Source organism: Ovis aries, chromosome 23 (genome assembly GCF_016772045.2).
Source record: "Ovis aries strain OAR_USU_Benz2616 breed Rambouillet chromosome 23, ARS-UI_Ramb_v3.0, whole genome shotgun sequence".
Classification (NCBI taxonomy): Eukaryota; Metazoa; Chordata; class Mammalia; order Artiodactyla; family Bovidae; genus Ovis; species Ovis aries.
In genome coordinates this window covers 58,013,670-58,023,168 of record NC_056076.1, presented here as the reverse complement: position 1 = coordinate 58,023,168, position 9,499 = coordinate 58,013,670, and the positions used below count along the sequence as shown (strand labels likewise).

General features: G+C 45.1%; 2 protein-coding genes across 14 annotated transcripts in view; one reads left to right on the top strand and one right to left on the bottom strand.

Moving 5' to 3' along the window:
* The window catches only part of LOC105604560 (craniofacial development protein 2-like), a 47,970-nt gene extending 46,094 nt beyond the window's left edge, over positions 1-1,876 (bottom strand). For 7 of the 10 annotated variants that reach the window (XR_009598260.1, XR_009598262.1, XR_009598263.1 and 4 more), the window contains exons 1-2: positions 1,634-1,876; positions 1,017-1,196 (exon numbers count right to left, since the gene is read on the bottom strand). The gene's annotated coding sequence lies outside the window, so the exon portion shown is untranslated. The remainder of the gene's footprint in view (positions 1-1,016; positions 1,197-1,633) is intronic. The other 3 variants (XR_009598266.1, XR_009598264.1, XR_009598265.1) reach the window with 1 other exon arrangement.
* Positions 1-9,499, top strand: part of ALPK2 (alpha kinase 2) — a 140,920-nt gene that overhangs the window by 53,441 nt on the left and 77,980 nt on the right. The window lies entirely within an intron of this gene.

The window sequence follows — 9,499 nt, the reverse complement described above, 5'->3', positions numbered from 1 at the left end:
ATTTATTATATTTTTAAGTGTACAGGGTTTTAAGTGGGCTTTGAACTGATGCTGTATTATGGTCAAGATTTGATTTCTGTAAATAAATACCCAAGAAAGGTTATTTATCATCATATTTACTCAGCCTCTGCTTTTCCTTCTCCCAACTCTATAGTAGGAACTTAGTATTGTTTTCATAGAAGACTAGACAATACTCCAAAGAAAACTAAATATTCCCAAGTGTATTCGGTTATTGAATTCACTTTGGGAAAAAGTAAAATTTTAATGCACTGATGATTTCTAAAGGCCCACTCATAAAATAGCCAATCTGAAAAAAATCTCCAGATGCGAGGTAGTTTTTCTTCCCTGAGCAGATTCTTCTGCTCCACTGGCCAAATCAGCCATGGAAGGGCCACGTTGACTCTGCTCTTTTGCAGGAGTGCCAGCTTCACCCTATGTGGTTGTTTAACACACCAGTGACCACAGACTCATGCCCAAGATAAATTTAAGGAGGTGTTTTGACCAAAGAGTAATACAAAATTAAGCTGTAGCGTTAATTTCTCCACGTCAGTAGACACAGCATGTCCTTTTCTGCTCATAAATTACTCTGCCTTGCTCAGCTGGGTGCCTTTTCCCAATTGTTTAGCATCCACACTGAGCATTTCACTGGGCAAATTATTTCAGTTATTAAGCGCTGTGTGTGAAGGGGGAAGTGTTGCCAAGTGGCCCCCCCAAAGTCAGTGGAGGGGAAGGGGCTATTGACAAGGCTCGTTTTAGACCATTGCTGTGCAAGGCAATTCCTAGCTTCCTTAGCTGCCCAGAGTTGAGAGGCACTGAAGGAAGGAGCCCCCTCTCTCATCCTCAGCCTGTGCTCTAAGCTGAATTCTGAGATGGAGAACTCTGGGGACCAGCAAGCTCCCTTGTTTCCTGGCAATGCAGAGAAATAAAACGGACCATCTCTGGGACCCTGTCATCTCTATTGAACTTCTTAGGGCCCTCTTGCTTACACACTCACACACTCATGGATGCACACCCACCTTGCAAGCTCTCAGCTCAAGGTCCCACCTGTGTTTTCAGGCATGACCAAGGCAACGATCTCAGAACGATGAACATGACTTTTTAGATAGCTTGCACTCTGCAGGTGGAGGGACCATTCCTCACTTTGCTGTTCTCTGTCACAGAGCCAGTCTCTCACTCCAGGTCAACATGAGCAGAAGCTGTATATTCAGAAACAGTTTTGTGCTGTAGAAAAATTTTGACTAAAGCAGGAAAATTATGCCACAGGGATAGTGGCATAGTGAGCACAGATTTCTTTCACCCATGCAAAAGTTACTCCCTGATTGTAGATGTCTGTGCTTCTTACACATGGACACAACATAGCCAGATTTCTATCAAATGGCTAAATATTGCAAATGTGATGCAAAAGCACTAGAGGGTCATTGAAAACCAAATCAAACTTTTTATAATGTTGCTTAAAAAAAAGTCCAAGTTATGAGGGTGAATCCTCCCATAACTAAGTCAAAAGACATTTTAAATATTTATTCTCAGACATCTGAGGCTCTTGAGAACTTAAAATTTGAAATGGCTAAAAATCCTTGGTTGGGGGTAATATTAGTAAATTTGCCCACTCTTGATTCTTGCCTGAGTCACTTACCTTTAAGGTGCCCAGCAGTAGAAACAGTAACCAGCATCTTATCTTTTAGGATGTTCTCTTCATCTGTGTGTTGCTTTTAGCTTCTGAGAAAAATTCCATGTCTCTAATTCTATATTACAGCAACAAGGCTGACATGTAAACTAAACCTTCTCCCGGGGTCCTTATTTCCTGTCTTCCTTTCCCACTCTTACAAAGCAAGGCCATCTTGTTCTGATCTGTCTTGGAGTAGTACTTGCCCAGGCTAAGATTGGAAAGCCCCCAGTGTCTACATTTATGGAAGATTCCTAAATTAATCCCAGTTTGGGAGTGGAAAACAGAGAGGGTACCCCAGGCTAACTTGAATCATCTTCAAGGATCACACTGCCAATCCTTCACCTTGGTTCTGATCTTGCTTTCTTGAGCCAACTCAGAGGCGAGGACTGCCAGTCTACCCATCTTAAGTTTCCCTGTAGCCACACTGGGGTAAGATCATCCTTGCTTTTAGATCAGAAGTGCTGTGTCTGTTCTCCTGCAGAGTTGCCCAGCCTCACCCCAGAGAGATTTGTATTTCTCTAAAGAGATGGGATCTCAAGTATACAGTATGGAAATGCATTCTTAGGCTCTGATAATTAAGAATCTTCCTGACCAGGATATAGTACTAAACTTAGAAGGTGAGCTCCATGACAGTAGGCAGGCTGGTCACCGTTTCGTTCAGTGATACGTCCCAAGTCCTTGGGATCGTACTGGTTATATAATATGTGCTCAATAACTGAATGAGTAGGTGGCCACATGGTACTAGGTTGCTAGATTGAGTCCTCTTTTTTCTTAATGAGTCTGGCTAGAGGTTTATCACTTTTGTTTGTTCTTCTCAAAGAACTAGCTTTTAATTTCACTGATCTTTGCTATTGCTGTCTCCCCCTCTGTTTCATGTATTTCGGCTCTGATCTTTATGACTTCTTTCCTTCTACTAACTTTAGAGTTTTTTTGGTATTCTTCCTCTAGTGGCTTTAGGTTTAAGTTTAGGTTGTTTATTTGAGATTTTTGTTTCCTGAGGTAAGATTGTATTGCTGTAAACTCTCCTCTTAGAATTGCTTTTGCCGTGAATTCCAGGTATTGTCAAGGGTGATTCTAATAATCACTGATCTCAACGCATTTGTGGTCTTCATCGTCCTGAGTACAGTCCTTGATTCCCTTCACATACCAACCTTCCACTAGGAAATTGCTCTCCGCTGCTCTTCTGGCCCTGGAGGTAGCGTCAGGCTGTGCTTAGTTGTTCGGTTATGTCCAGCTCTGCGAACTTTTGTGCTGTAGCCCACCAGCCTCCTTATCCATGGCATTTTTCAGGCAAGGGTACTGGAGTGGGCTGCCATTTTCCTCCTCCAGGGGATCTTCCCGACCCAGGGATCGAATCCACACCTCCTGTGTCTCCTGCATTGCAGGAGAATTCTTTACCCGCTGAGCCATCGGGGAAGCCCCATCATTGGGAATTGATTGGTTTATGCCAAGCTGGCCACACCTTGCACTTGGCTTGCCTTGCGAATGCCGGTGATTCAGATACAGCCCTGGCCTTATCGGTATCTTATCAGCTCTCACTCACTGCTAACTAGATCTGGGAAGATCTCACCATGTCCCCAAGCTTTCGGTGCCTTCCACAATTATGCCTGTCTACCTGAGAGGCGAAGCAGATGTGTGCACTGGTCTCCTCATCTGGAAAAGGAGGCAGTTTCTCATACGGGCAGTGTTTTCTTCCACCTTCTGGTCTGGAGTGCCCTCGGTTGGCTTGTTGCCAGTTCAGTTTACCTGGTCCTTCAAGGCCAAGGTGCAGGCTCCTTCAAATGGCACTTCCCTGAAGCACATGCCTCGTCTTTGACTGTGATTTCTCCTTCCAGAGGAACAACATTCTTGTCTGCAGTCCTTGTATAGTGTAGTGGGCTCTGGACCCATGTTTGGTTCCTGACTGTGTGACCTGGGAAAAACTGGTTAAGCTCTCCCAGCCCCAGTTTCCTCATTTGAAACAAAATGATAGCAATAATAACAACAGAAATAATAACAACCACTACCTCATGGAGTGCTGCGCAAATTAAAACTTTTGTATAGGGACTTCCCTGGGGGTCTGGTGGCCTGGATGCCGTGCTCACAGTGCAGGAGACTGGTTTTATCCCTGGTCAGGGAACTAGATCCCACATGCCACAACTAAGACCTGGCAGAGCCAAATAAATAAGTAAGCAAACATTAAGAAGAAAAGATAGGGCCAAGCATGTAAAATGCTCGGCACAGTACCTGTTCTGCAGTTAACATTTAAAAAATATTATCATTTTTTGTTTTGTTATTTATCTTAATACTTATGTCCTTCCTCCCCATATTAAAAACATTAAGGGCTGGCTACAAGATGTTTTATGCTTTTTCTTAATTGAAATTTTTAACAATTGTCCATGCATAGATGTAAGAAATAGGATAGAGAGACCACTATACACTGTGGCCAGCTTCCCCTGAGGCTGACATTCGGCCAAACTCTGGTATAATTTTCACAACCAAGATGCATCGGTACCATGTGCTGAACTTGTTCAGATTTTCCCTTTTTACTCACACTTGTGTGTGTATGTGTCTGTTAAGATCTACAGAAATGTTTCACTTGTGTGCATGCACGCCAAGTCACTTCAGTTGTGTCCAGCTCTTTTGCAACCCTATGGATTTTAGCTCGCCAGGCTCCTCTGTCCTTGGCATTCTCCAGGCAAGAATGCTGGAGTGGGTTGCCATGCCCTCCTCCAGGGGATCTTCCCACCCCAGGGATTGACCCCCAGCCTCTTACATCTCCTGCATCCGTAGGCAGGTTCTTTACCACTAGCGCCACCTGGGAATCACTTGTGTGGGCTTGTGTAATAAAGGTGATAAGAAACTTCACTTCATCTAAGTTCAGTCCAGTAGTTAGGCAGGCTGTGTGATTTACACACCAACTATATGTCATGTGCATGGGCACCCGGTGAGAGGGCAGGTAGTAGGTCTCCAGTGAGTTTTTTTAAAGCATAGAGAAAACATAAGCTGATCATCTAAACCTGCCTGCCATGTAGTTTTCATATCCGGGACAGAACAATCTGAGATTTGCATTCAGTTACATAATAAAATATGTGCCCCCGCCCCCGCCCCCACCAAACAACTGTTAACTCTGACTCAGGGAGGTGGATAAGCCAGCCCTCTGCTGATGATGGGAAGGACAGAAGCTTATAATCACTCATCTCTCAGCACATGGCCGTCACGCCTCTTGTCAGCACCACGCCATGGTTGACTCGGGGAGTCACACAAACGCTTGTTTTGTTTTTGATCACAAAGCCCACTCTGCTCCTTCTGCCAAAAACCATTACCATCCCAGACCTACAAGATCATGGCCCACTGCCGGTCTTGGACTCAAGTCTTTGTTAAGTAACCCATGGGCGCTCCTAAGTACCTACAGCCTTGCTACTCACCGTGTGGTCTGCAGACCTGTTTGTCAGAATATAGAATCTCAAGCCCCGCCCCAGTCTTGCTGAATCAGAATCTGCAATTTTAACCCAGTTCTTGGGAATTCATAAGCACGCTAAAGTTCCAAAAGTCTTGGTCTGCAAGGAGACATCTTTCCCAGGTTAGAAAAGACCCTAAGGCAATGGGTCTCAAGCCTGTGGACCTTAAACCATCTGATGCCTGAGTACCATCCCCAGCTCCCCACCACCCCAAGATTCCGATGTGATTTGTCTGCAGTGTGGCTTGGGCTCTGAGGGTTTTGAAAGCTCCCATGTGATTCTCTGTACTTCTGAGGTCGAGAATCTTAGCTGTAAATATCAGGTACCTTAGTCCCACCCCCAGAGATCCCGATTTTGGTGGTTGTAAGGCCCTTGGGGAGTGGAATGCCATGTCATGAAGGTGGGCTGCAGGCCCCAGACTGGCAGAATGGGGCTACCTTTCATGAGAGTTCGCACCCCTCATGAAGGCATGCCGCCCCCCCGCGCCCACCCCACCCCCCCCCCGCCACCCTCACCAGGGATTCTGGAGCCCCTTGCCCTGATTTCCATCCATCTTAGCTGAGGAACAAAGCCCCAGGTCAGTCAGTACTACTTTTCAAAACTGAGGCAGTGAGTGTTCTCTGGTGTATTACCTTGGACAAGAGTAAGTGTGATTTCAGACCATGAATTTTAAATCATTATAGCTAGGCTCAAACACATCTTTATTAATCAAAATAGGAATCATTACAATCAACACATTTTTGCCCATAAGAAATAAGTTTGTTTTTCCAGTAGTGTAAAAATCCATGCTTCGGGATTCGACAAACGCTTTGAAAGCATTTTCTGCCTCCTGCTGGTTGTAGATGCGTTTTGCCTGCAAAAAGTTGTCAACATGCTGGAAGAAGTGGTAGCTGGTTGGTGAGAGGTCAGGTGAATACGGTGGATGAGACAAGACTTCATAGCCCGATGTGTTCAACTCTTGGAGCGTTAGTTGTGTGATGTGCAGTTGGGCATGAACTGGGCCCTTCCTGCTAATCATGCCGGCTGCAGGCACTGCTGTTTTCAATGCATCTCATTGATTTGCTGAGCATATTTCTCAGATGTAATGTTTCGCCAGGATTCAGAAAGCTCTAGGGGACCAGATGGGCAGCAGACCACCAAACAGTGACCAAGACCTTTTTTGGGAAGCTTTGCAAGTCTGGCTTTGGGAAGTGCTTTGGGCTTCCATGATGACTCAGATGGTAAAGGATCTGCCTGCAATGTGGGAGACCCGGGTTCAATCCCTGGGCTGGGAAGATCCCCTGGAGAAGGGGAAGGCTACCCACTCTAGTATTCTGGCCTGGAGATTTCATGGACTGTATAATATACAGCATAAAAGTAAAAAAAAAAAAAAAGGTCCTATATACTATTAAAAAAAATAGTCTCTAAGTGGGCCTTAGGAAGCATTACTATGAACAAAGCTAGTGGAAATGATGGAATTCCAGTTGAGCTATTTTGAATCCTAAAAGATGATGCTATGAAAGTGCTGCACTCAATATGCCAGCAAATTTGGAAAACTCAGCAGTGGCCACAGGACTGGAAAAGGTCAGTTTTCATTCAAATCCCAAAGAAAGGCAATGCCAAAGAATGCTCAAACTACTGCACAATTGCACTCACCTCACACACTAGCAAAGTAATGCTCAAAATTCTCCAAGTCAGCCTTCAACAGTATGCGAACTGTGAATTTCCAGATGTTCAGGCTGGTTTTAGAAAGGGCAGAGGAATCAGAGATCAAATTAACAACATCCGTTGGATTATCAAAAAGCAAGTCCAGAAAAACATCTACTTTAGCTTTATTGACTGCACCAAAACCTTTGATTGTGTGGATCACAACGAATTATGGAAAATTCTTAAAGAGATGGGAATACCAGACCACCTAACCTGCCTCCTAAGAAACCTGTATGCAGGTCAAGAAATGATAGTTGGAATTGGACATGGAACAGCAGACTGGTTTCAAATAGGGGAAGGAGTACATCAAGGCTGTATATTGTCACTGTGCTTATTTAACTTATATGCAGAGTACATCATGCAAAATGCCAGGCTGGATGAAGCACAAGCTGGAATCAAGATTTCCAGGAGAAATATCAGTAACCTCAGATATGCAGATGGCACCACCCTTATGGCAGAAAGTGAAGAAGAAATAAAGAGACTCTTGATGAAAGTGAAAGAGAAGAGTGAAAAAAGTTGGCTTAAAGTTCAACATTCAGAAATCAAAGATCACGGCATCCAGTCCCATCACTTCATGGCAAATAGATGGGGAAACAATGGAAACAATGAGAGATTTTATTTTCTTGGGCTCCAAAATCACTGCAGATGGTGACTGTAGTCATGAAATTAGAAGACTCTTGCTGCTTGGAAGAAAAGTTATGACCAACCTCGACAGCATATTAAAAAGCAGAGACATTACTTTTCTAACAAATGTCCATCTAGTCAAGACTACAGTTTTTCCGGTAGTCATGTATGGATGTGAGAGTTGGACTATAAAGAAAGCTGAGCACCGAAGAATTGATGCTTTTGAACTGTGGTGTTGGAGAAGACTCTTGAGAGTCCCTTGGACTGCAAGGAGATCCAACCAGTCCATCCTAAAGGAAATCAGTCCTGGGTGTTCATTGGAAGGACTGATGCTGAAGCTGAAGTTCCAATACTTTGGCCACCTGATGCGAAGAACTGACTCATTGGGAAAAGACCCTGATGCTGGGAAAGACTGAAGGCAGGAGGAGAAGGGGTGACAGAGGATGGGATGGTTGGATGGCATCACCGACTCAATGGATATGAGTTGGAGCAAGCTCCAGGAGTTGGTGATGGAGAGGGAGGCCTGGCGTGCTACAGTCCATGGGGTTGCAGAGTCGGACATGACTGAGGACTAAACTGAACTGAACTGAAGAGTAAAAGCATTCCTGCAACACTTCACATTCTAGAAAATCACATAAAATATCAGGCCTTCTGGGGAAAATAGTACTCCCTGCATTTTACTTCAGAAACAGGCCATTTGAAAACTAGAGACAAAAGCAAAAAGCGGACCCAAGAAGTTCAGGTGGACCACCCAGGGAGGTGGCTCAGGTTGGCCAATGGCAGCCACGGCAGAGATCACACGTTCACGAGGTCACCGGGTGGACGTGCTGGAGCCCTTAGTGAGAGCAGCTGGAGGCCGAGATGGGAAGCCAGCAGTGGATCTCTGTGAGGTTGGGTCTGGGAGGTGCCACCCACCTCCAGATGCCCAGGCCTGGAACGTGCCTCTTAGCAGGGAGGAATGCTGGGCAGATTTCTTTTTTTTCAAATTTTATTTATTTATTTTTTAATTAGAGTATAAGGTGGTGTTAGTGGTAAAGAACCCGCCTGTCAATACAGGAGACATAGAAGTTGCAAGTTCGACCCCTAGGTCAGCAAGATCCCCTGGAGGAGGGCGTGGCAACCCACTCCAGTATTCTTGCCTGGAGAATCCCATGGATAGAGGGGCCTGGTGGGCTACAGTCCATGGGGTCACATAGAGTCGGACGTGACTGAGGCGACTTAGCACGCATGCATAGTTGCTTTGCAATGTTGCGTTAATTTCTGCTCTACAGCAAAATGATTCAGTTATATATATAGATAAATAGATAGGTAGATTCTTTATTATCTTCTTTTCCGTTATGGTTTATCTCAAGATACCGAATATAGTTCCCGGTGCTCTACAGTACGGCCTTGTTAATCCATTCTGTATGTCATAGTTTGCAGCTCCCAACCCCAGCTTCTCTGTCCCCTCCTCTGTTCCCCGAGGCCACACTTTTAATTTTATTAAAAAACAACCAGAAAGGGAGTCTGCTGCCAAGGCAAAAGCTGAGTTATAGGCTCTTCCCTTTCCCGCTCAAGTTGGCTGTGATTTACTTCAGCTGTTCAGGGGTCCTTGCTGGGCCTGCTAAGTCGCTTCAGTCGTGTCTGACTCTTTGCAAGTGTCCGCCAGGCTCCTCTGTCTATGGGATTCTCTAGGCAAGAAGATTGGAGTGGGTTGCTGTGCCCTTAGCCTAGGCAAAATTTCCCAAGAACCAATGCACGCCCATGAATACATCAGGCTACCTCATTACAGAACACGTGTTGTAACACAGAGACACCCCCTGCACCCCAGAGTGGGGGCTCTGAGTCCTCAGGGCACTGCATCTGTGTGAGGGCCTGGGTGATCTGTGCTGCTAAGGTAAATTTTTAAGATTTTTTTTGATGTAGACCATTTTTGGAGTCTTTATTGAATTTGTTACGATATCGCCTCTGTTTTGCGTTTTGGAGTTTTGGCTATGAGGCACGTAGGATCTTAGCTCCCCAGCCAGGGATCAAACCCACGCACCTTTCATGGGAAGGCCAAGTCGTAACCACTGGACACCCAGGGAAGTGCTAAGGTGCATGT